The following is a 25,310-nucleotide window of genomic DNA, read 5'->3' on the forward strand; positions in this document are numbered from 1 at the left end:
GCTTGATCACCGTTTCCTGTGTCTCTGCCATGTCCTCTCCAGGCAGCATCCTGCCTTCTTGTTAGAGGAGGGAGAGTAGAGTTGCTCTTTGGAACTTGACCTGGCTGAAGGGGAGGGGGTGTGGATGGCAGGGAGTGGCCTAAGCTCAGACCTTGAGGCTCCCACGTGGGCTCTTCAGAGACCCAAGCCCCCAGTCAGTGGTCCCTACCCCACACTCCCTGACTCAGGGTCATGCAGGGTCAAGAGTCCAGGAGGTCTGTTTTGGGATGACCTATGTCTGTCTCTAGAAGTCTCTGGACGAGCCTCTTCTCCACTAATGAACAGATGTACCTATGTCTTCACAAGAATCTGGCTCTTTTTTTTTCTTTTGAGACGGAGTCACAGGCTGGAGTGCAGTGGCACGATCTTGGTTCACTGCAAGCTCTGGTTCCCAGGTCACACCATTCGCCTGCCTCAGCCTCCCAAGTAGCTGGGACTACAGGCGCCCACCACCACGCCTGGCTAATTTTTTGTATTTTTTAGTAGAGACAGGGTTTCACCACGTTAGTAGCCAGGATGGTCTCAATCTGCTGACCTCGTGATCCGCCCGCCTTGGCCTCCCAAAGTGCTGGGATTACAGGCGTGAGTCACTGTGCCCGGCGTCGAAGAATCTGGCTCTTGATATGCAGAGCCCCAAGTCTGAGGTCTGGCTGGGTGACTTTCTCATTTTGTGATCTTGGACATCTCACTGTTTTTCTTTTTTTTTTTTTTTGAGACCAAGTCTTGTTTTGTTGCCCAGCCTGGAGTGCAGTGCTGTGATCTTGGCTCACTGCAACCTCTGCCTCCTGGGTTCAGGCGATTCTCATGCCTCAGCCTCTCCAGTAGCTGGGATTACAGACACACGCCACCATGCCCAGCTATTTTTTATATTTTTTAGTAGAGATGGGATTTCACAATGTTGGCCAGGATGGTCTTGAACTCCTGACTTCATGATCTGCCTGCCTCGGCCTCCCAAAGTGGGACATCTCACTTTGCTGCTGGGTTTCCACATCCTCATTCAGTAGGGAAGCTCCAGGTTTGTGGCTAGATTTGCATGAGAGTGAGGGTGTGGGCAAGGGTAGGAATGACTGCAGGGGAGATGGAAACATGGGGGTCACTCAGAAGGAAGTTCAAATCCCGAGAAGGAAAAGCCACATCTTGTGAACAGACAATGGAGGATCAGTGCAAAGTGGGGTCTAATTAAGAGATAACTCTTGGCCAGGTGCGGTGGCTCACACTTGTAATCCCAGCACTTTGGGAGGCCGAGGCAGGCAGATCACCTGAGGTCGGGAGTGTGAGACCAGCCTGACCAACATGGAGAAACTGCATCTCTACTAAAAATACAAAATTAGCCGGGCATGGTGGCACATGTCTGTAATCCCAGCTACTCGGGAGGCTGAGGCAGGAGAATCGCTTGAACCCGGGAGGCGGAGGTTGCAGTGAGCGGAGATCGCGCCATTGCACTCCAGTCTGGGCAACAAGAGAGAAACTCCATCTCAAACAAAAAAAAAAAAAAAGAGAGAGAGAGAGAACTCTTGTGATATAGGCTTAAGCCCTCTGGCAGGTTAGGGGGAGACAGCTGGGAACAGCTGACAATATGACCTTTCCCTTCTCCACAAGCCCAGCCCAGCCCCCACAGAGGACTTCTCATTCTCCCAAATAACCCCACTCAGATACTCATTTTATGATGAGGCCCAGACAACTTGGTGAGGAGTCATGGACAGTTGCTCACTGGTTTTCTTCTGCCCTTAGTAAATGGCAGTGCCTAGCAGTGCAGAATTTCTAGAACTTCTTCACAGTGCAGTGGTCCTTAAAGACGAGAGTCATGGCTGAGAGGAATAGTAGAATTTCTGAAAAGTTTTAAACTTGGGAGCAAGGTGTTTCTTTTGAGGAAGGCTTAAATGTAGCTCCGCCACGAAAGCTTTTTCTCTGACCTTCCTAGTCCTGAGATTAGGTGCATTCTTTTATTCATTCACATGCTCATTCATTTATTTACTCAACACGTACATGTGGACTGCCTGCCATAAGTCCGGCACTGTGCTAGGTACTAGGGAAACCACAGCAAACAAAACAGTCTTGAGCAAAAATCCAAGTCTAGCGAAAGGTCTTCTGTGTCTTGCTGGAAGGAACAGATTTTCTAACACTGGCTTAGGGCCCAGTCATCCTGTTGGACTCCTGAGATTCACAAGAGGAAATTCATCGTGTACTTAGTTTCCAAGAAAAAAAAATCACAAAGCAAAATAACGTTATGGACCTCGTAAAGCAAACACAACAGGAAGACACTGGAGTTGGGTGGATGAAAAGCTCCTACCGGCTGCCCATCTGCTGGGGGATGTGGGATCTCTTCTTACAGATGAAGAGTTTTGGGGGTTTTCCAAGAGCCTTGTGAAATATTTAGCTTCTTATTTAACTGGTTCAATTCTGCTCCCCCTCCCATCCTGGCTGTCATACCTGGCTCTCCAGGTATAGGGTAGACCAGATGACCTCTGAGGTTTCCATCTGCTTTAAAAGTCAATAGTTCAGTGATTTTTAGAATAATCTGAGCACAAATTGGAGGACTGCATTCATGTTCAGTGTGGGAGGTAGGAAACAATTTGTCCATGGTAGTGACCTGAAAAAGAAGCTGTCTCCTTCTTGGAAAAGAAATGGCTCTGGTTCTGTTCATTTGTGCCAAAGCCTTGCATTGACATTCTTTGAGGCAGGGTAGAATTGGTTATTGAACGATAGGTGGGTCTACTGGACCCATTGCCTTGTGCCCTCATAATCAGGCTGTCTCAGTGAAGAGGTGGACTATAACCTGGGTCTTAAAACCCACATTGCCTAAAGCTTCTGGCATGAAACAAGTTGTATTTATATGACTTTTGGCAACGTACTCTACCAAACTGGCTTTGGTGTCCCCACCAGCAGCCTGTGACTTTGTGCTTCAGTCAAGACCAGAGCCAAGATCCCTTGAATGTTAGGTTAGAGGTATGGTTCTCAAGCCTTCTTGAGTGTCAGAATCACTTCAGTGCTTGAGACAATTCAGATTTCTCTGCTCTGCTTTTGGATATTCATTGCAGTTGGTGTGGGGTGGTGCAAGCATTTGTACTTTGAACCACCTTCCTCCATTGATTCTGATTGCCCAGTTACGGTTGAGAATCATCTGAGGCCAGTGAGTCTCCAAGTGTGGTGGCCTCGGCAGCACCCCCAGCTGGGAGGGGCTTGTTAAACATGCAGATTCCTGGGCCTGGCCCCAGAACCATGGATTAGAATCTCAGATTGGGTTTGAGACTTTACATGGGTAATTGTGATGCATACAAATGGTGGAAAACTACAGCTCTAGACCTCATCTGCTTCCTCGGACCTCCATGAGACTTTGTGCTTGAGCAAAAACATCCTTTCCAGGCTAAGCTTATTGGAAGTTCACTAAATGCGTTCATCCTGGAAGCGTAGTTTAGGCCTGCCTGGTGTTAGCTGAGATTGGCTTGGGACATGGAAGCCTAAATAAAGAATAAAATATGTGGGTTTAAGCACTCGCTCTTCCCCCATTGCCTCCCTTTCTGCCTCCACCCCCTGCTCATATGATCACCCGAAACCCCCAGGATGATTGGGTGGGAAACAAAGACTTCCAGAATAGTGCCTGGTCATGAGATAGAGGAGCTGGAAGAAGCCCATGAGTACTCCACTTCCCTGTGGGTCTGTGTGTGCCCAGGTCACCTTGGTCAAAGCTTGGCCTGGGTTTTGTGTTCCCAATCCCACTGGCCATTTAGGGAAAGCCAGCCGGATCTTCTGAGGCAATTCAACTCTGTTCTTTTCAGGACAGCTCTGTGGAGTTGAGTCTTATTCAGTTGTGCAAGGCATCATGAAGTGCTTACTGTGTACCTAAGCCTGGCTGAGAATCAAAACATGAGCAGCACACACTGAAAGTTTAGCACAATGGTCAGGGTTAGAGCCTAGAGCAAGAATGCCTGGGTTCAAACCCCAGCCTTGCCGTTCACTTGCTGTGGGACCTTGGGGAAGTCATTGAACGTCTTTGAACCTCCATATCCTCATGTTTCAAATGCATGATGACAGTGTCTACCTGATAGGGTGGTTGGGGGAATTTAGATGAGTTAGCACACATTGTGTTTAGAACAGTGCATGACACACAGTAATTGCTTAGTGAATGTTTACGGTCATCATTTCTATGTGCCAGGCACTATGGTACTTACTTGGATTTCATGTGGTTTAAGTGTTACTATACAGAGATTAAGGATTCACGATCCTGAGAAATTAATCTATGTGCCTAAGTTTACTCAACCAATAAATGGTAGGCCAGGATTTGAATCTGATCCTCTCTGATCTGAAAGGCCATGTTTTTGTTTTCCACTGTGTGGATGCTCTGTGGACAAGAAGCTTGTTGTATCTAGAAGAAACTGGTTGTTTCCAGATACCCAGCAGCCAATTGAAGGATGGTTCAAGATGGCAGCATCCATCATCAAGATGGGCTGGCTGAGGCAGGGTGGCCTGAGCTGGGATTTGCTGGAGGAGCAGGGGGATAAGGCTGAGCAGAGGGTGTTGTAGAATCCTGGTGTGTGTGTGCTGGGGTGGTGGGGAGGTGGGAGAGGACGGGACAGGGAGGAAGCTGATTGACTTGGGAAGAAGAGGTGAGACAGGCCAGCTTCTGGGAAATGTTGAAGGCCTGGTTGTGAAGTGAAGGGAGTCAGGGGACGAGAAATGCCTCAGAATCCGTCTGCTGGTCAGTGAGGTGTTGCTTTAGGTTTGCAGGGCGGGATTCTCCATTCCCACTCCCTAACACACAATGTAGCCAGAAAACTTTGGCCTGGGGACAGCTCCTTGTTGGAGGTGGGGGCACTTTTCTAGCCTATCTCATTTAGTTCTACTTTGCTTTAGGTGGGCTAGAAACTCCAAAGGTAACTCATAAACAGAGGGCTCCTTATTCCTCTCATCCCATACACCCTTTTCCCATTTCTAATAGACAAAATAAGACTTTGCTTGCACATTTCAAGAGGTTGAGAGAGCCATTGCTTGCTTTTCCTCTTGAGATCTTGGTATTAGGGTAGAGCCCAGGGCCCATTGAGCACATCTGCTATAAATTAACACCAAGAAACCACTCTTGGGAGAGCTGCTGGCCCTCCACACACCACACACACACATGCACACATGCACACACACGCACCCTGGACTTGGTGATGATTCTGGTGGGGACTCTGGGGGCCAGAAGAGCTTCTTGCTGCCTGTGGACCCCTCAAGGTGAAGGAGCTGAGAAAGGCCTTGCTGCTCCTCTTCCCTCTGAGCATCTCTTTCCAGGCTCATCTACCAATCTGGCTCCCCACTTCCTTCCCTGCTTTGATAGAAGGAATATATAGAATAGAAATTACCATTTGTGAGGACTGTACTGGACCAGGCCCATCTAAGGTGTTCATGTGATATCCTTACCATCATCTCTATAGGCAGGGGAGGGGAAACATCGTTATTCTCAACTTACAGATGAGAAAACTGAGGCCTTGAAGGGCTAATCATTTTGTCCAAGGTAAGGCTAGTAAGGTGCTGAACCAAAATTAGAAGCAGGGAAATCAGTCTGCAGAGCGATGTCCTCAACCAATTCTTTACACAAGTCTAGTTCCCATGAGCTGAGGTGGAAGGAGAAGGAGGTTTGGGGAGACCCTGCTCCCCAGTCAGGGTCTGTGATGAATAGGAATGACGTTTCCATCCTTGGCTATAGGGAAAACGTGTTCAGACTCAGGATCCAAGAGTGTGTCTGGTCCCAGGTGGCAGTCATCACTATTTGCCACCCTTCTCACGTCTGATCTTAAACTTACCAGCCTCCCCAGACTGCCCCATGCCAAATGCTAAGGGAATCAAGGAATAGAATAAGATACCATCTCTGTCCTCATTCTCTTGAGCCACTCTTGGGGTGGCAAGACCCAATGGACATTTGTGATATGACAGAGGTTGAGAGGAGGCAGAAGGCCATCCCAGAGAGATTTTGAAGGCCAAGATCCCACCAGCTGTTGGAGCTCAGGGAGTGTGAGGTCAGCATGAGCTTTGGAAGCCAATGGGAATCAGGTACAGGAAAAGGAGGATGGGCACATTGTGGGGGAGAGGAGTTGTATTAGTCTGTTCTCACACTGCTAATAAAGACGTCCCTGACACTGGGTAATTTATAAAGAAAAAGAGCCACAGTTCCACATGGCTGGGGAGGCCTCACAATCATTACAGAAGGCAAAGGAGGAGCAAAGGCACATCTTACATGGCGGCAGGCAAGAGAGTGTGTGCAGAGGAACTCCTATTTATAAAACCATCGGATCTCATGAGTCTTATTCACCACCATGAAAACAGTATAGGGAAAACAGCTCCCATGATTCAATTATCTCCACCTGGTCCTGCTCTTGACATTTCAGGATTATTACAATTCAAGATGAGATTTGCATGGGGACACAGCCAAACCCTCTCAGCAGGTCATGGGAGACAGGAGCCCAGCATGCCCCTGGCCAACGAGATGGCCCACTGCAAGTAGGGTCACGGGGCCTGATGAGGAGGAAGGGCAGCCTAGGCCAGCAAGGAGGCTCTGACAATGCAACCCAATCACAGGGATGACCCAGGCCTTGACTGGATTCTCAGTCATCTCAGAGAGACTCAGTGAGGTTCTCTGGTTAAGGGAGAAGTTAAAGGAGATTGGACATTTTAAAAGCATTTCTGACTAAAAGAGGATTTTGAGCAAACAAGATCTTTAAGAAGGTTGGATGCTATCCTAGGCATGAAGCCCCCACCTGGGCACCTGGTACCCAGCAGACAGCAGCTGTTAGTATTGATGATAAGCCTCTCTGGGAAATAAGAGCTGAAACAATGGTTTGAGAACCCTCCTGAGAAGCACTGGTGTTTCCCAGCTTCAGGTGGACTTTCTTCCCAGTGATACAGATGAGGAGACCAAGGACCAAGAGACCAGTGATTGGGTCAAAGTCAAACAGTGACAAAGTGGCAGGTAGAGTTTGCCTGTGTCCGAGGCCCTTTCTATTGTACTGCAGCATCCTCGCTGCTCAGAGAGACTTATAGATAGGCTGGGACACCCACGGATTTGTTGTTTACTCTTATTCATTCAACCAACAGCTGTTTATTAAATACTGACTCCCAACATACTAGACTTGGTCCCATGTCACTTCTGAGAGTTGACTATAGGGTCCTGGATGGGCCACATCAGGAGATGTCCTGAAGATGAGGCCCACAGTTCCTTTAGGGTAGAAGAAATGGACTGGCATCCACACAGACATGAACCCTGATGACAGTGCTGGTGGCTGGAGGTTGGCTGCAAGGCCTCAGGAACTAGATGGGGCCATACCTCAATACTGCCAAGGTCAGAGGCACTCAAGCGTCCTCCATGGGGCCCTCCTGAGGATGCTATCAGGGTGGCAGCATAGTATTCTGGAGAGAGCCCGGTTTGAGATGTGGTGGTAAGTTGTTGCACTCATCCGGCCACCCACTTGCTGTGCATCCTGAGGCAAGTCACTTCACTCTTCCTGCCTCGGTCCCACGAGTGCTCAGCTGAGAGTAGTAAACCCACCGCTACCCCTCCCAGAGGCTGCATGAGGACCCAGTGAAATAGTGCCTAGGGCAGCCTGAAAATAGTGACATAAAGTGCATCATTGTCATCTCAATGAACTCCACATGAGGCCACCTTAGTAAGCCCCCTTCCAGTTCACCCCACATTCTAGCTTGTTGCAGGCCTGGAAGGCAGTGACACCGTGTGAGGACACACGACCATGGTCACAGGCAGGTGTCTGGGTTCCAATGGGAGGGGCTGACCTGACGGGTTGGGGGTTTCCTGTTAGAATTGGGGGGCAGAGACGCAGGAGGAGGGAGCTGAGCCTTCTCGGGCTCTGGCTAATAGGAACAAAAAGCTTCTGTTGCCTGTGGCCAGGCTGTTTTATCCTTACTTGTTAAACCCCATACATTTTGAGAGCACCAAAATCCATACATTTCCTTTATTCTAACCACACTGCGGTGCTATTATGTAAGGGTTGTGTGGTGTCCGGGAAGCCTCCTGGGGCACAGGAACAATGAGCTTGCTCACCACTGGGGCCTCCACTTCTCCCTTCTTTTCCCACAGCCTCCTAATAGCACCATCATCGGCCTCACTCGGGGAGGGGGACCCTCCTGCTGGGAAACCGGAAGCTCTGTGTGTGTGTGCGAGTGTGTGTGTGAGGGCGAGTGGGTGTGTGTGCACAAGTGGGTGTGTGTGCATGTATGTGCGCGTGTGCATGTGCACACATTGGAGGACATGTCAAAGGGTAGGCTAGAAACTCCAAAGGTAACTGGTAAACAGAGGGCTCCCTCATCCCTCTCATCACACACCCAGGTAAGCAGAAGGGCCTCCTGCCCCATTCTCTAGGCCCTGCCAGAGTGTCACCTCCTTCATGGACCTCTGGGGCCTTGAGCTTGATCCCTGGGTCTTGGACTGGCAAGGCTAATGCCTAGCCAAAGGCCAGAGAGAGAGTAACACTGTGCATTTCCACAGAGCTTGCCCAGTGCTTTCTAAGATTCCATTCCTGCCCTTCATCTTGACAGTCATCTGGAAGGCGGCTGGCCTGCCAGGTACAAGAGGAACTGGGCAAGAGTCACCCAGTGAGTCGTGGGGTCTCTGCAAGACTCTTGACAGTGCCCCACAGTGTCCTGCTGTGGAAGGACTGACCTGCCTGGGTGCATCCCGGGGAGCAGGTCACTGCAATGATGTCTCTGGCTGTTGATGACCCAGTTGAAAGTGACAGCACAGTGCCTGGACACTGAGGGCTTTAGAGATCCCCAGTGACCTTGAGGCTGAGAGCTGAGTGCCCCCACACTGGCTCCTCGAGCTCCAGGGGTAGCCCACCAGAGGCTCACAGGTGTGTAAATGGCACTTTATGGCTCTTAGGACAGGGCGTTCCCCAGGATCTCTACAGGCTTTGGGGGAATTGTTATCTGAATCTTACACGTGGGGAAGCAGAGTTCAGATGGGCTCAGTGCCTAGGCCAGATCGTGCAGCCCGAGAAAGGCAGAGCTGGGGCTCGCTAGCCCTCAGACCCCCCTGCTACCCTCCACGCCAGACCCCGTGCCCCTGAGCCCTCCTGGCAGCTGCCTGTTTTCCCAGAAGCAGATGGACAGTTGCTCCGACAAAGGGGCTGTGTGGCGCCCATGCTGCGGTTCCCATGGTAAACCCAGGCCCCTCATGTTTCTAATTACTCCTGGTGTTCTTTTCTTCCTGCGGCAGGAGCAGGGCCAGGCTGGGGCATTCTTGTCATCCCTGTCCCCCACCTCCCCTCCCCACCAGGGGTCCCCTTATGGAAACTTCTCACACACAAGAAGACCGGGGCCCAGGCAGCTTGAACGAGTCCAGAGAAACTCAGGGGCCAGCAAGGAAGGCTTTTTTTTTTTTTTTTTTTTACCAAAATATTTTTTTTTTTTTTCAATTATTTAATTAATGAATTTTTATGGTGGGAAAATATGCATAATGTATGATTTGCCATTTTGACCATTAAGTGCCACCGTTTAGTGGCATTAGCTGCATTCACATTGCTGTGCTATTATCTTCACCATCCATCTCCAGAACTTTCTCACCTACCCCAATGAAAACTCTGTCCCCATTAGACGCGAACTCCCCATTCCCCTCCCGCCAGCCCCTGGCAGCCTTTATTCCACTTTCTGTCTCGATGAATTGGACCACTCGAGGCCCCTCATGTCAGTGGAATCACACAGTGCTTGTCCGTCTGTGTCTGGGTTATTTCATTCGGGAGAACGTCTTCAGGGTTCACCTGTGCTGCACCCTGTGTCAGGATTTCACCCCAGCCAGGTGGCTTTATGCCTTCTCTTTTGCTCTAATTCTGTGGTTTTTAAACTTAAAAAAAAAAAGCAATGGAATCTTTCCCCATCTTTTCCCCCTTCAAACAGAGTCTCATATGGAGGTGTAGTAAATAGAGCACACCAAAGCAGCAAGGCTCTGGCTGAATTGGGGAGGCTAGAGACCCTTCACCCTAACCCTGGCATTCCTGGAGACCCTTCCCGGGGATGGAAGGGCCTGCATGCCCAGAGAGAGGGGGCGATTTGATTGATGTGGGTCATGAGTGAGAAGCCCCTTGAGTCCGACATCTGGCCCTGAGGGCCTCCCCAGTTGCCTCCCTTCCCTACTGCCCTCCTGGCTTCCCTCCTAAATGTCCTCTTCAGGTCTTGGGCCCCAGCCAGGCCCCAGGCCCTTTTAACACAGGGGGAGGACCAGAGAGAAGCACAAGCATGCTTTGCCGGGGGATTTGGGGTTTCTTCCCGCAAACCTCACCCAGGCAGGCTTTATCTGCATCTGCCTGAGTCTCTTCTGGCCCCCTCCCAACTTCCCCTGACCTCAGAGGCCCCAGGCTCCTTCCAGGCCGCCCTGGCATCAGTCTCTTGTGCTGTCACTGGCCACATCTATATATTGACTCTGGACAGTTCCTTTCCCTTTCATCAAAAATACTTGTCCTGGCTGGATACAGTGGCTCACACCTGTCATCCCAGCACTTTGGGAGGCCGAAGTGGTTGGATCACTCGAGTCCAGGAGTTCAAGACCAGCCTGGGCAACAAGGGCAAAATCCCGTCTCTACTAAAAATACCAAAATTAGCTGGGCATGGTGGCACACACCTGTAATCCCAGCTACTTGGGAGGCTGAGGCAGGAGAATTGCTTGAACTCGGCAGGTGGAGGTTGCAGTGAGCTGAGATTGTGCCACTGCACTCCAGCCTGGGTGACAGAGTGAGACTCTGTCTCAAATAATAATAATAATAATAATAATAATAATAATAATAATAAATTGTCCTGGCTTCCATTTCCTTAGCTCCTTGTATGAATTGCACCGTTATATGAGCTGCTGCATGGGTTTATGCATCCTGGGAATTCTCTTGTTCCCAGCAACTTTATGTTAAGGTGAGACCCCATGACAGGAAAAGTGGGGGCAATATTTTGAGGTGGGAGCAGCACATAGGGCAGAAGCCCTTTTGAGTGTCCCTCCAATCCCTCCTGGCAACCATGGACTGTGCTTACATCAAACAATTGAAGGTTGATCAGAGTTCCAGGCCCTGGGCTAAGGGCTGGGGAAATAGCAAAATAGGCTCAGTCCCTGCCTTTGATGAAACTGTACAATTTTGGGTGAGTGACTTCATCTTCTTTTGCCTCCATTTTCTTATCTATGAAGTGGATGATAATAGCTCAGGCGGTGGCCTGAGGGTGAGATGAGACAGTGAGTGTGAAGGGCTCAGAACAGAGCTGGGCCTGGGGTCGTCACAGCAAGCCTCAGCTGCTCTGAGTGTCACCCTCACCTGTGACTGAGGGGCTCCTCTTGGCACCTGTTATTAGGCTCCTGGCTTCTTAAGAGCCTTGGCAGCAAAACGGTCACCTCTCCTTCCTGTTCACTTTCAGTTCTCTCTAAAATCAACACATAGTGTGCAAGGGCCTGACATTAGTTGGGTACTTTCTCTGTGTCAAGAATCTCTGTGAGGTAAATGTTAGGATGCCCACTTAATGGACAGGAAAACTGAGGTTCCATGTGGTTAAGGAGCATGGCCAGGACAACAGTCAGGATGTGGTAGAGGCCATGGTGTGGCCCTGGACTGCCTAGTTTTGAACTTTGTTCTTGGCAGGTGGAGAGGAGAAGCACAAGCATAAAGGAAACAGAAGATGCAGCCTCTTGTGGAGATACTTTTGTCAGGGATGTTTGGAAGGCCCCCTGATGGGACTCAGACCCCACCTGTGCTCTGGACTATTAGACCAGATTTTGTGGGATGTTGTAAAATTATGCTCCTGTGACTTGAAAATAAATTTCTTTGGGGGCCTCAGTTCAGTTTATTTGAAGTTAGTTTAATAATCTTTTTTAAAATTATTTTTATTTTTTTAGATAGAGTCTCGCTCTGATGCCCAGGCTGGAGTGCAGTGGTGCAATCTCAGCCACTGCAATCTCCGCCTCCCAGGTTCAAGCCATTCCCCTGCCTCAGCCTCCCAAGTAGCTGGGACTACAGGCACACACCACCGGGCCTGGCTAATTTTTGTATTTTTAGTAGAGATGGGGTTTCACCATGTTGGCCAGGCTGGTCTTGATTTCCTGATCTTGTGATCCGCTTGCCTCGGCCTCCCAAAGTGTGGGGATTACAGGCGTGAGCCACCGCACCTGGCCAAGAATCTTTTATGTGCAGGGATTGTGAGAGAGTCAAAGATGCAAAACCCAGCCCCTGCCTCAGGGCATGGCCAGGCACCTAGGAGGAGGCAGCAATGCATCTTACATGTACTAGGAGAGGTTTGAATACGGTGACTGCATCGGAACTCCAATCAGCACATGGCCTGACCATGGATTATTTGAATTGCAAATATATTCATATGAAATATCTGAAGAAGTACCCCTTTTAAATTCACATCTTTAGCAAATAGCCTTTAATGAAAAGAATTGCATAAAGCTGAGATGGGAAACTTGAGATTGACAGTTCGTGTCATCCTCTTTCTCTCCCTTCCTTCAACAAGTATTTATGGGAACTCGCTATGTGTCAGGCATTGCGCTAGACACACAATGATGTGTGTCCTTCAGTGAGGCCAGGAGAACAGATGAATAAAAAGCAGTAACAGCTCCCTAATGGCTCTGTGTGGAGCATCCTGAGAACCCATAGGAGGGTGTTTCATAGGAGGGGCAACAAATGGCTGGAGGGGGTTTTCTGGGAGGAAGCAGTGTGGGAGACATGCCCTGAAGGACAGAAGTATTTTGTTAGATGAAGGAATGGAGGTTGAGCTAGGGAGCCAGGGAGAGAGTATCAGGTAAAGCGAGAGGCACATATGAAGGCTCTATGAACCAATGTATGGGAGATCAGAGGAGGGTGTCATAAATTTTGCCTAAGGGCAAAGACAGGAGAGATCAATAAGGGCTTCAGGGAGGAGTTGCTATGCGATGGGGCATCGTGAGATGAATAGGAGTTTGATAAACAAAGGTTGAAAGCACTTTGGGCAGAGGGAGTGGGTGGAATCCATAAATGCCTGGTCTATTTAGCGTGTGATGTTCAGGCCACCATGTCTAGAGCAAAGGGTACAGGAGGGTGGGACTTGGCCTTACCAAACATCCAAGAAGAAGTTCTGGGTCAGGAAGCCTGCTATGGATGGTGGGTGGACTGCACAACAGAGGTGGTGCATGATGGAGAGGAGGGGCGGGTTTAAGAGGCATTTGGGAAGAGGGTGAGGGGTCTTGACAACTGCTGAGTTGCAGATGTTGAGAGATGAGGCCAGTGGAAGATGGCCTTGAGATTGCATTTGAGCTAACTGCTCTTCCAGATCGAATGCAGCTTGCATTAATGCTCCAAGGCACATCTCCCGCATCAAACCGTTTATTAATTTATATTGGGGGAGCAAGTTTGAGGTTGTGGTTTCCAAAAGCAAGGCAAGGTCCCTGCACATTCCCTTGGGTGCCCTAGCTCTAGTTTACACACACCATAGTTTTTCCCTTTGCCCATACTACAGATGGGAAAACCGAGGCTGGGTGGCTGCTGAAGGCCACATAGCAGTTTGAGTCAGTACCAGGGACAGAATCCAGGCTCCTGGACTTTTCAGTCTGGGGCATGTCCTCTAGCACATTCATTCCCCTGAACACTGTGGAGGGGCAGCGTCAGAAGTGGCTGGCTTTTGCACTGCTTTCTATAAGTCACCACCCAAACTGGAAAGGCTTCGGGGAGTTTGGAGAAAGCTCTGAGGTGTCAAATGATCCCTCCATTTGACATATGGTCCAATTGTTCCAGTTTCATTTAAGATGAGGCCAGCAAGCAGGGCCACTGTTTATGAAATAGGAGTTTGATAAACAAAGGTTGAGAGCATTCTGGGCAGAGAGAGTGGCAGGAACCCATAAATGCATGTTCTACTTAGGGTGTGATGCTCAGGCCACCATATCTAGGGCAAAGGGTGCCAGAGGGTGGGACTTGGCATCATAAAGCATCCAAGAGGAAGTTCTGGGGCAGGAGGGCTGCTATGGATGGTGGGGGCTACACAAGGGAGGGGGTGCAGGATAGAGAGGTGCCCCTCCTATGAAGTACCCTCCTAGGCTCCTGTCTAACCCACCTTCCACTCTTCCTCCCCAGTGTGGCTCCGATGAATAAGCAGCTGAAACAAACCATATGTCAAATGAAGGGACCTCACTGTCTCCAGGGCTCACCTGCTCCTAATTAGGCCTGGAGTAGGGAGGGAGGGAGGCACCAGAGGGCATCAGCCAGCATCCGTTCCCCAGGTTGTGTGGGTGTTGGGGGCAATGAAGAAAAGGGAAGGCTTGGGGGCCTCATTGTCCCTGCCGGGAACCCCCAGGCCCCCCCAACACTCTGATTTTACCCCGTAATATAAGAGTTGCTGGAAACGCTATCATTCTGGCAAATCACTCAGTCAAGGAAAACCTCTTTAATCTCTTTTGGGGTGCATCTAGTCCACAGGTTTTTAAGCTTATTGACCGTACTTGTCTCCACTTTGACAAACACAAAACCCTCTCCTTAAACTTAACTTGAAATTTAGAAGAACACATCAATCTCATGAGACAAAGTGCTGGTTTCTTTTCAGGGCTTATATCTTATTCTTCCAGATTCTAAAGGCCTCTACTTACCCTCACACCCACTTTCCCTCCCCTAGTCCATTTTATAGATGAGGGAATAAGTCCAGAGAAGTTAAGTGACCTACCTGAGGTCACACAGTGACGGCTTCTGGGCCTGGCCAACAGCACCGCCCTCATTTCTTTCTCTTGACCCCTTCTCATCCCACCAGCCTCACAGGGCAAAGTTGCTCTTTGAAGCCACCTTCAGAATTCTTCTCCTTGCTCCCTGAGGCCCTCCCCACCAACTGTGAAAGTGTGGCCTTTCCAGAGGTGGCCAGTTCAGTCAGCCACCCTGGGGAGCTAATGTACTTTCTGAATCTAAAGTGACATGCGACTTCAGGACCACAGACAGGGGAAGAGGAGTTTGGTACAAGGGATCTGTTTTGGGGTCCCTTCAAGAGATGCCTAGGGGCAGTCCTGAGAGGGCACCCTTGCTAAACTCCTACCTTCAGAAGCCATCTGCATGGCTGTCCTGCCCCCAGGGTCCTTGGCCCACTGAGACTTTGCTGCCAGCTGCCCTGCTTGCTGGTTTCATCTTAAATGGAACTGGAACGTGAGAGAAGAGATGAGGCTCCAAAGGCAGAGGCCACCTCACCCCCAAATGCCTCCCGACTACTGGCCTCACAGTTTCCCCATCCATGAGCTGTGCTGTCAGGTTAAACTTTTTAGAAACTGCCCACCCAGTGGAGGCAGAGTGCAGGGGCCTTGAACCTCTGCCTTCCTCTCTACCTCCGTGTCTCTGCCTTGGTTTCTTCTGCTATAAAATGGAAGACTGCATGGTCTTTCTGCTGCCTTTTGGCTGTGCCAATCTCCTCTCCTGTGGCATCTGGCACAGCTGGTGCAGAACCTGCGCTGGGGCCTGGAAGGGCATCTTGGAAGATGGTGCCCACGGGGGCTGTCGGCCTTTTCCTCTGGCAACTGGGGGAGTGTGTGCAAGGGACATCCAGTGGGCTGAAGGAGGCCCAGAAGAACTTGCTTAAGGTTTCTTTGAGAAGGAAGTGACAGTAATAATGGCAATAACAACATCAAGAACAAAGTAGGAATAGTTTTGGTGGATGCTTGCACAGTGCTTGTGGTGTGCCAGGCATCATTCTCAGGGCTTTACCTGTGTGAACTCTGACCCAGCCACTTGCATTTCTTCAGGTCCTAGTGCTTCATCCTTCAGAAGCTGCTGCCTCAGGGAGTTGTTGTGCTCGTCGCTGGGGGGCTGGAGAATCTCCTATGGCTGGGAGCTAGGAGCAGGGACTTCTGAGGTCTCCATCCCCCAGTATCTGAGATTCTGGAGCCCCGAACCCAGCCTGCATGACCTGGGCTGTCTGCTTGTGAGTGGCCTGCTAGCTAAGGACAAAGAGGGGTTGCAAGGCTAGTGCTCCCCGCAGCCCCCAGGGCTAGGACAAGGTGCCCTTCCTCCAGGTCCCCATCACACTCGCCCCAGCTCTCCTTCCCAAGTCTCAGCCCTGCAGTGGAGAAGGAAGGCCAGGGACAGAGGAAGGCTACACAGAGCAAAGCCAGCCCAGCTCCAGTTCCTTCTCTCAGAAGCACATTTGTCATAGAGAGCACCTTTGACTCCAGGGTAGGAAAGCATGCCTCATACCCTCCGGCCATGTGTGGGAGTGTGGGGGAAGCCCTGGGCATGCCACTCTACTGCGCCTCAGTTTTTCTGCCTATAAAATGGGGACAAGGTTATCACTCTGCCCTCCCCGTGGAGTGAGACGGCAACGCTGTTCTGAAGCGAGGAGGCATTGCTGTTTTTGTCAGCCAGGCATGGAGTTAAGGCCAGGCACCGCCTTTGTCTTCTGTGGCCAAAGCCCAGTTTCCATCCGGACTTGCTGTCCCCTCCGTGGTCTTTGAGGAGTCAGGTTCTGCCATCTGGGGCCACAAGAGCAGGTTCAGCCCCAAGAAACAGTGACCCCTGCCAAGAGAATTTGGTGCTTCTCTGCTCCCTCCCCGCTTCTTGGGCCTCACCTCTGCAGTCAGAGCCCGTGTCTGTCCCAATTGGCTACCGTCTACTGCTCACCCAGTGCTCTCAGGGACATCCATTGAGTCCCTTTGTTGTCCTTCTTACGGTCCTATTTCCAGAGAAGCCTCCGGGAGGGAAAAACATCCTTCCAGCCTCTCAGGCGGCCTGGGCAGAGGCTCACACCTGTAGTGCCAACATTTTGGGAGGCTGAGGTGGGAGGATTGCTAGAGCCCAGGAACTCAAGACCAACCTGGGCAACAATAGTGAGACCCTGTCACTACCAAAAATAAAAAAAGTTAGCTGGGCGTAATAGCAAGTGCTTGTAGTCCCAGCTACATGGGAGGCTGAGGTGGGAGAATCGCTTGAGCCCAGGATATTGAAGCTACAGTGAGCTAAGATTCCACCACTGCACCCTAGTCTGGGTGACAGAGTAAGACCCCGTCTCAAAAAAAAAAAAAAAAGGATGCTCAGGAATAGAACTCCAAAGGTGGGTTTTCAGGCAATACCGGCAAGCAGATGTCTTTGGAGAGATGTGTGTCTCCCTTGCTCTCTGGCCCAGGCTTTGGCTTAGGCACCCGCAGAGCCTCCCTTCCCTTAGGTCTCAGGGGTGAGATGCTCCACAGGAGCCCCGCAGGAGCCCCATAGCAGTGCTGGGAGACGAACTTTGCAGATGGCGCATGCTCTCTTCCCTCCTGCCTCACCCTGGGCATCTGTAGAACCGGGTTGGCTTTGGGGGCTAGGCTCTTAAATTAGAGGCTATGAGGGTTTCAAACCTGGCAAGGTCTGGTATCTGAGCAGCTTGGTTGCTGGTAGCACCCATCCCTCCTGGACCATCTGTCATCCTCCCCTCCTGCTGAGAAGGACAGGTCCCATGGAGGCAGGGGTTGCTTAGGCCAGCATCTGGGGAGGAAATCAGGCAGTGCGGAAACCCGTGCCTGGCCCATGCTGTCAGATCCTCATGGCCCACAGGCTCTGTCCAGCTTGAGATTTACTACACAGCTCAGAGCCCTGGGTTGGTCCTGGCTGGGTCTGAGTCTGCAAACCTGTAGTTTTCAGAGATGAGTTGTTTACCGTTTTCTTTTCATCACAAAGAGGAATTCCTCCCCTTGTATGCAATGCATGTTCTAAAAATCAATACATTCACCAAGTGTCAGTCTCTTATTTTCTCACTGCTTATTTTACTTACTACTGAGAGTAAAACCCTGCCTGCCCCATGAATCCCAGCAGGCTTGGTTAGCCTTGCATGACTTAAGTTTCCCATTTTCCCAACCAGCCTCTGTCTATTGTCCATCTCCTCTGATGTCCACTACAGCCCCCTGAAGTTATACAGGTGTGATTTCCTCTGTGTGCAGGGAAAGACAGGCTCATGGAGTGCCCCTCTGGGTGAAGAGGCAGCAGACTGAGGGCCAAGCCTGGCCCCAATTTAAGTTCTTAAATTAGAGGCTATATGGGTTTCAAACATGGCAAGGTCTGGCATCTGAGCAGCTTGGTCACTGGCAGCACCCATCCCTCCTGGACCGTCAGAGCCTTGAGACTGCCAGACACCACCATGAGGTCATGTAGCCCTATCCCCTTATTTTATGAAGACAGCATCACAGTCTTCTTGGCACATATTAATACTCACTCCCCCCACCCCCGGGTCTGGAACCTCAGGCACCCCCTAGCCCGCTGAGCCAGCTTGGCCAGATCATGGCATCCATCTCGTGTCTGCCTTCTTCTCAGCACGCTGGGCCAGGAGCAGGCCAAGGGCCTAGCCTAGGCTGGGGTAGGTGCTGGTTGGATCAGGGGGACATGGCCAGATGATGGCTTCCAAAAAGGGAGATACCATCAGACCCCTCCCACCCAGGGGAGGCAGTGGGTGTTGGGGGATGAAGACAGAGAGGGTCAGTCTAAGATGGCATCAAGTCAAAATTTCAAAATGTGAAAAATATAATTTTTCTACAAATATATAGTGATTTATTTAAGTTGCTAACGAGGGAACCGGCAGGATGATGCACCTGGTTCAAAAGGGGATGTAAGGAAAAATATGTATATATAAAATATATATACACATATACATGTTAATGGGAAAAATAATGCTGCTAAATTAGACAAAAGACTAGTTAATGTCTAGCAGGACAGTAAAACCATAACCTTTGGTATTATATTCTCCATTGGACAAAAATCCTTGGCACCATGTTGGTTTTCTTTTTCTGTTTCTTTTCTTTTCTTTTTTTTTTTTTTGAGACAGAGTCTCGCTCTGTCACCCAGGCTGGAGTACAGTGGCGCGATCTCAGCTCACTGCAAGCTCCGCCTCCCGGGTTCACGCCGTTCTCCTGCCTCAGCCTCCCAAGTAGCTGGGACTACAGATGCCCGCCACCACGCCCGGCTAATTTTTTGTATGTTTAGTAGAGACGGGGTTTCACCGTGTTGGCCAGGATGGTTTCGATCTCCCGATCTCGTGATCCACCCGCCTCGGCCTCCCAAAGTGCTGGGATTACAGGCATGAGCCACCGCACCCGGCCACCGTGTTGGTTTTCTAAGGATAACAACTAACTTTACAGAGTCCAGGCTCTGCTCAGTAGTCAGTCCAATGAAGTTATATGTTGCCGTGGAAGGTCAGTGACTCTCAGGGAGGTCTGTCAGACAATGCTGTAACATGACTTTAAAAGGACACACAGTCCTCTTTCTGTCTTATTTCAAAGTTTTGGATATTTTTTCTTAACAGCAGACAGAGGCAGTCAGGGGGTGAAACAGTGGGATTCTAGCCAGAGAACTCAAGACAGAGATGGTGAAGACAGAGTTGGTACAGTAGGGCTTTTACTGTCCAAGACCACTGCCCCTGGCCTTGCTTCCAGCCCAACCTCATCTACTTGACCAACCCCTCCCTCCACCTAGAATTCCACTCTGGTTATTAAGACTACCTGGGCACGGGAGTCCCAGAGGGCTGGGATGCTCAAGGCCTCATCTGGTGCTCCCCGTAGTGTGCAGTCTTCCCAGGGACACGCAGGCTGGTGTGTACGTGTGTGTGTGTGTGTGTGTGTGTGTTGGGGGATTCTTGATACCTCTTCCTTTTTATCACAGAGATGCTCTTCTTCAGAGCTCTGCCCCTAGCTGAGGCTTGGGAGGTCCCTCTTTCTTAAAATACATCTGGTGGCGACTTTCTATCTTCCCCTGAATCCCTTGCCCTTTCCTTGAATATTTCCCATGGATACACACCCCATGGATACACACTCCACTTCCACCCCTGCCATATAGACATACACATAATGTCTCCTGTATACCCAAACCTACTCAGATTCCCTGGAGAAGCAGCAAAGCCTCCCAACAGAGAAGGGACTCATTCCCTACCTCCCACCTCTTTCCACTTGGGACCGTGGCCAACGCATTCTGCACTCTTGCATGAATTAGAAAATGTCCCCTTATGGCCAAGCACAGTGGCTCATGCCTGTAATCCCAGTGCTTTGGGAGACCGAAGTGGGAGGATTGCTTGAGGCCAGGAGTTCAAGACCAGCCTGGGCAAAATAGCAAGACTGTCTCTACAAAAATAAAATAAAACAAAATTAAATATAAAATAAAATAAGAACATTGCCTGCCTTTTCCCTGGTAGATACAGCCGAGAGCCAGGGCACACACACAGCTGGTTCAGCTCCACTCACATCTTGATGGTCACCTTTGTGCCTGTCACATACAGTATCTCTGTTCCCTCCCCCTCAAATATTTCCAGAGTGGTGTGCAGGACTCCCTCTCAGTTGGCAAACCTTTCAACATCTCCATGGGAGATGGTTCAGCCAACTCTGGCGTATATTCTCAGAGATCCTGCTTACCACACTGGTGCCAGCTCTTGTATATTGGGTTAGAGAATATATTTGGTTGGGTGGTGTGATGTCAGGGGCCAGGGGAATCTTGTCCTGCCTCACCAATTACAGGGCTGTTTCCTGGGCCTCAAATCTAATTGCACAGAGATGAGAGGTACATTGTAAGCTCTCCTGGGAGATGAAAGTGGTGGTTTGTGAGGACAAGTGGGTGTAAATGACTGATACGGATTGTTTTGTCTGGAGGGCTGTGGGCACTAGAAGGACTCACATGTGCCTGTGCATGTGTGTGTGAGTGTGCGTGTGCGTATGTGTGCAGGGAGGGATTCTGAAGAGGAACGTGTTGCACAAGGGTGTCGAGGTTGAAACCCGGGAGTTTTTCCAGGGTGGCTCTGCTGACTCTAGTGGACAGAGAACAGGCTCTGGAGTTCCAAATCCCCCAGATTCTGCTCCTGCCTGCTGATAGGTAGAAGCAGGAACAAGATTTACTTTGAAATGCACAGACAGAAAATCTTAACACAAGCCCCACAGCTCCTGATCTAGAAGTGTCAGCTGTCACCCTGTGGATCGAACTGAGCCCTCACCAGCTCCTCCCAGAGCTTCTCTGTCCCTCCCCAGCCTCTCGCTCCGAGCCTGCACTTTTGGCAGGACCCCCTCGAGGCAATTAATTAATAAATCAGTGTTTGCCTTTATATTGGAAAAGAGATTTTCCCCCCCTCTGTAAGTAATAAGTGTTTCAACTGAGCCTGGTGAGGTATCAGGCTGGAAGAGTTGCTTTTATTAATACATGCCAAGAAGACTGTAATGCTGTCTTTATAAAACAAGGGCATGGGGCTAGGTGACCTCATGGTGGTGTCTGGTGGTCCTGATGCTCTGGCTCCATGAACCCCTTGTCTCCAGAAGGGAGTTGCTGCCAGCCGTCTGGGCCTCTTTCTCAGCTGTTTTGCCAAAAATAAAGTGTTGGGGTTCACCCTCAGTATTGTGAGGCCTTAGCAGCAAATGCCAAGGCCCATCAGTCCAGGGCCCATGTTCTCAGGGGAACGCTGTCAGCTACCTACCATGCCAGGATTTCTCTTCCTTTGGATGTCTCGTTGCTTACACTGGTGAGAAGCGAATGAAAGCCTTCTCTGCACATATAAAGATCTGTAGACTGTCCAACACCCAGCTACTCTTCAATCATCAGCATTGTCATCGTCACCTTCATCTCCGACATTTGTACACATCTAATGGTTTATCAGGTACCATCAAATAGATAGTCATTTCATTTGAGACACAAACTCACTCCCCTTGTGGTGGAATTGGGGCCGGTGTAAACTTCATTGTTTTATAGGAAGCAGAGGCAGAGGGGTTAATATCAATTTTTTTTTTTTTCCTAAGGCATGGTAACGACTGGGGCCAGAACTAGAATCCAGGTCTTTTGCTAAGCTATCTTATGTCTTGACCCCATGTCCGTCCATCCATCCATCCATCCATCCATCCATCCATCCATCCATCCATTCACCCACCCATCCACCCATCCACCCACCCATTCACCCATCCACCCATCATTCCATCTGGCAGATAATTATTAAGTGCTCATTTCATTCCAACCATGTAGCTAGCTATAGAGTAGTGAACAAAACAGGACCTTTTCCTTGTCCCTGGCAGCTGTCCTTTCAGTGGAGATTCTCTTTTCGGAACACGGTGCTGTCTTTACAGGTAGGAAGAACTGGGGAGCTGGACATGCGGCTCTCAGAGGAACATTTTGCTTTCACTTCTCATCACTTCCTCCTTTGTTCTGCCCACAGCAGACAGGATTTTAGGTCATTTTGGGAGTCCCCCACTTTCTGATTTCTAGCACCTTTGGCATGATGGGCAGTGTTTGGGTGGCAGAGGAGCAGTTACTCCTTTTGGCGGGGGACACTGACATTCCTGGGCACTGCTGCGTGCTGCTGCTGAACCAGGCACTTGGCCAACACTCCCATCTAATTCATTCCTCACACAGTTCTGAGGGGCAGTAGACAGGCTGGGTCAGGAGGCTGGGGAGAGCGCGCCAGGCCAGGGAAGCTGTGATTTTTGGTGGTCTCACAGCAGTGACACTCTGACATGGCTTGTCAGCAGAGGGCCACAGTCTGTCCAGCTTAGCAGACAAGTTTCTTCATGACTTGTTCTCCAACTTCAGTGTCCAACTGAGGCATGCATGAAAAAAAAGATAACCAGGCCCCACCTCCAGAGAGTCCCATTCAGTAAGTGGGCGAAGGGAGTGGGGATCTGCACTAAAACAAGTCCCCATCCTCCGTGATCCAATGCAGAGCTTGGGGAACCACTCTGAAGTAAGGAAGGCAGCTTTTCCTTTGGACAGTGCAGGCCTTTGGGAGTGAATCCAGTACAAAAACAGCATTAGCTCTGAGGATAAGAAATGTGTACAGAACTTGCAATATTCCAGGACTACGGGAGAAACTTGTTCCAACTTTAGTGCCAAATTCCCCTCCAGGCTGTGCAAAACGTGGAAGTCCCTGTGCTTCCCGGCACCACCTGGGTGTAGCTCTGTAGGGCCGGAAGCAAGAAAAACATCCCCCACTTGTAGGAAGTCCAGAGCTGGGCACAAAGACCCATGGAGGGTGCAAGGGCCCCTGAATGGGAACACACCAGAAATCGTAGACAGTTTCGGTTTGGAAGCCAAACGCTGGGAGGGGAGAAGCTTCCAGTCTTCATCATCGAGGATTGCTGAAATCCCAAGGTCAGCTCAGGGATCTGTGTGCACCCAAAGCAGCCTCTTGAAGCAGAAGGTGACCTTAGGGGTTATTTAGTTACGGGGACAGCCAATGCGGGGCCACGCAGGCTGCCAGTCCAGCTCTTGGGACTGGGGCAGTCATGCCTAATCAACCGTGGCAGCTGTTCCTTCAAGCCTACAGGCAGCATCAGAATTCCTCTGAACAATCCCCACAGGCTGGGGATTTCCAAGATTCAAGCTGGCACTTGCGTTCCAAGCAGGCCTCTTTGCCATTCCCCATCTAGATGAACACCCTCATTTGACATACAAAGAGTATAATGCTGAGAGAGAGAAACTGGCTTACTGAAGGTTACATGTTTATTTGGGATTACAGCCAGTAGGTGAAGGGAGATAGCTACATAGTAAGGTGGCATTTTCAAGGGGTACTTGGGTTCCCTGGCTAAGTAAGTTCAAGAAATCCGGTATGTAATACCACCTCTAACTTGAAGATTTACCACTCATAGAGTATGCTAAAGATTTGGAAAAGTTGCAAACCTGGAGAAGTTGGCAGGAATCAAAACGAAACAAAACAAAAACCCTGTTTAACTTTTTCAACTTTATAATGTTTCCAAGCACTTCTTAGATGCACCTGATCCTGGGACCCGTCAGTGACCTAGCAGCTGCTCAGTCCTGAGGAACAATTTGTTCCTGAAACACATGTTGGGACCTGCACATTTAGCAGGAGATCAGGCTGCAAGACACACACAACTCTGTTTTTGTGGTGCACGTTGGCCATGATCAAGGGCACAGGAAGCACACAGGGTTGGCACTGAATGAAGCTGCCCTCAATTGGGATCTGGAAAACGGTGGACCTCTATGACTTCTTTTCACTCAGGTGGTTTAGGCTCCTCAAGTCACGAAGAAGGGGCTTGGGGCTGGGCATGGGTTTACTTACCAATCCTAGACAACAGGAAAAAGCAGCTTTTTCAGAAGGTGGGCCCAGGATAAATCAAAGCAAGTTCCATTTCCCAAGTGAGGCATAAACGTAGTGAACTCAGAGGTGTGTTTTTGTGGAGAGGTGGGTGTGGGTGAAAATTTCACACCCCACTTAGGGGTGGTTAAAAACAGACCTAAGAATGCAAAGATAAAGAAAAAAAAAGACACGAAACATTGAAGCAATTGTCATGAAGCTCATGTACTTAACTCTGTGGCTGTTTATTGGATTTCTGTAATAGCTTATTGACTCTTGGTTCACGAGGAATTCTACCAGAATCAGGGTCCTATCTTGGCTCAAGGTCCACAACAGATTGGGAACAACCAGTGGAGGGGGAAGACAGGCTTAGGGACCACAGAGTTGATAGCTGAGAGGAGTGGGCACATACCCATCTTGTCTCATAAGTCACCATCAGGCAGTGAGGACCACAAGGAAACAGGGAAACAGCCATTGTATTTAGTCACCGCTGAAGGAACCAGGAAAGTTAAGTGCATGAGCATTTAGGAAAGGTTTCCAAACTGAAGGATAGAGATTCAATGGGTAAATTTCTGTTATAGGGAAAACTCACTTATGTGCATCTTTCCCAACAATGCTGATAAATAAAACATCACTGTAAGTTCTAAACACAGTGGATAAAGTCCCATTGGACAGACTCACACTGTTATAGGAAACAAAGAGTGTCAGGTCATCTGGTTCAATCCTTTCGTTTTGTAGGCACAGAAGTATATGTAGGAGTGAGAGGGACCCCTGGCTCAAGGCCCACAGCTGATGAGGGCAGAGACAGTCTCCCACCCCGGTCTAGAGTTTGCTGTTGTCAGGGGCAACTGTGGGGGTGGATTATTACGCTTTCCCCAGCCCATCCCTCATCACTTCTCCAAACCTAGACTTCCAGACTTCACGGACTTGGACCCACCTGGGAGCCTTCTTAGGCCCCTCCTAGATTTTATTCAAGCCAGAGCAGCTCTCTCCAAGAAGTGAAATGGTCATTTCTTTCCTTTTTTTTTTTTCTTTTCTTTTAGGAAAGGTCTCACACTGTCACCTAGGCTACAGTACATGGTGCAATCTTGGCTCTCTGCAGCCTTGACTGCCCAGTTTCAGGTGATCCTCCCACCTCAGCCTCCCCGGTAGTTGGGACTAGAGGCACCTGCCACCATGCCCAGCTAAGTTTTGTGTTTTTTTTTGTGGAAACAGGGTTTTGCCATGTTGCCCAGGCTGGTCTTAAACTCCTGAGCTCAACTGATCTGCCACCTTGGCCTCCCAAAGTGCTCGGATTATAG

The 25,310-nt window shown here is 49.9% G+C and overlaps 1 protein-coding gene across 2 annotated transcripts in view; it reads left to right on the forward strand.

The window, feature by feature from the left end:
* RNF165 (ring finger protein 165) overlaps window positions 1–25,310 on the forward strand; it is a 127,988-nt gene that overhangs the window by 30,989 nt on the left and 71,689 nt on the right. The window contains exon 1 of one of the 2 annotated variants that reach the window (XM_017951695.3): window positions 10,812–11,142. The exons of the other annotated variant lie outside the window; for it this stretch is intronic. The gene's annotated coding sequence lies outside the window, so the exon portion shown is untranslated. Of the gene's footprint in view, window positions 1–10,811; window positions 11,143–25,310 lie in introns of those variants that run through there. 2 annotated transcript variants of the gene reach the window in all.

The sequence above is a fragment of the Papio anubis genome, chromosome 19 (genome assembly GCF_008728515.1).
Source record: "Papio anubis isolate 15944 chromosome 19, Panubis1.0, whole genome shotgun sequence".
Lineage (NCBI taxonomy): Eukaryota > Metazoa > Chordata > Mammalia > Primates > Cercopithecidae > Papio > Papio anubis.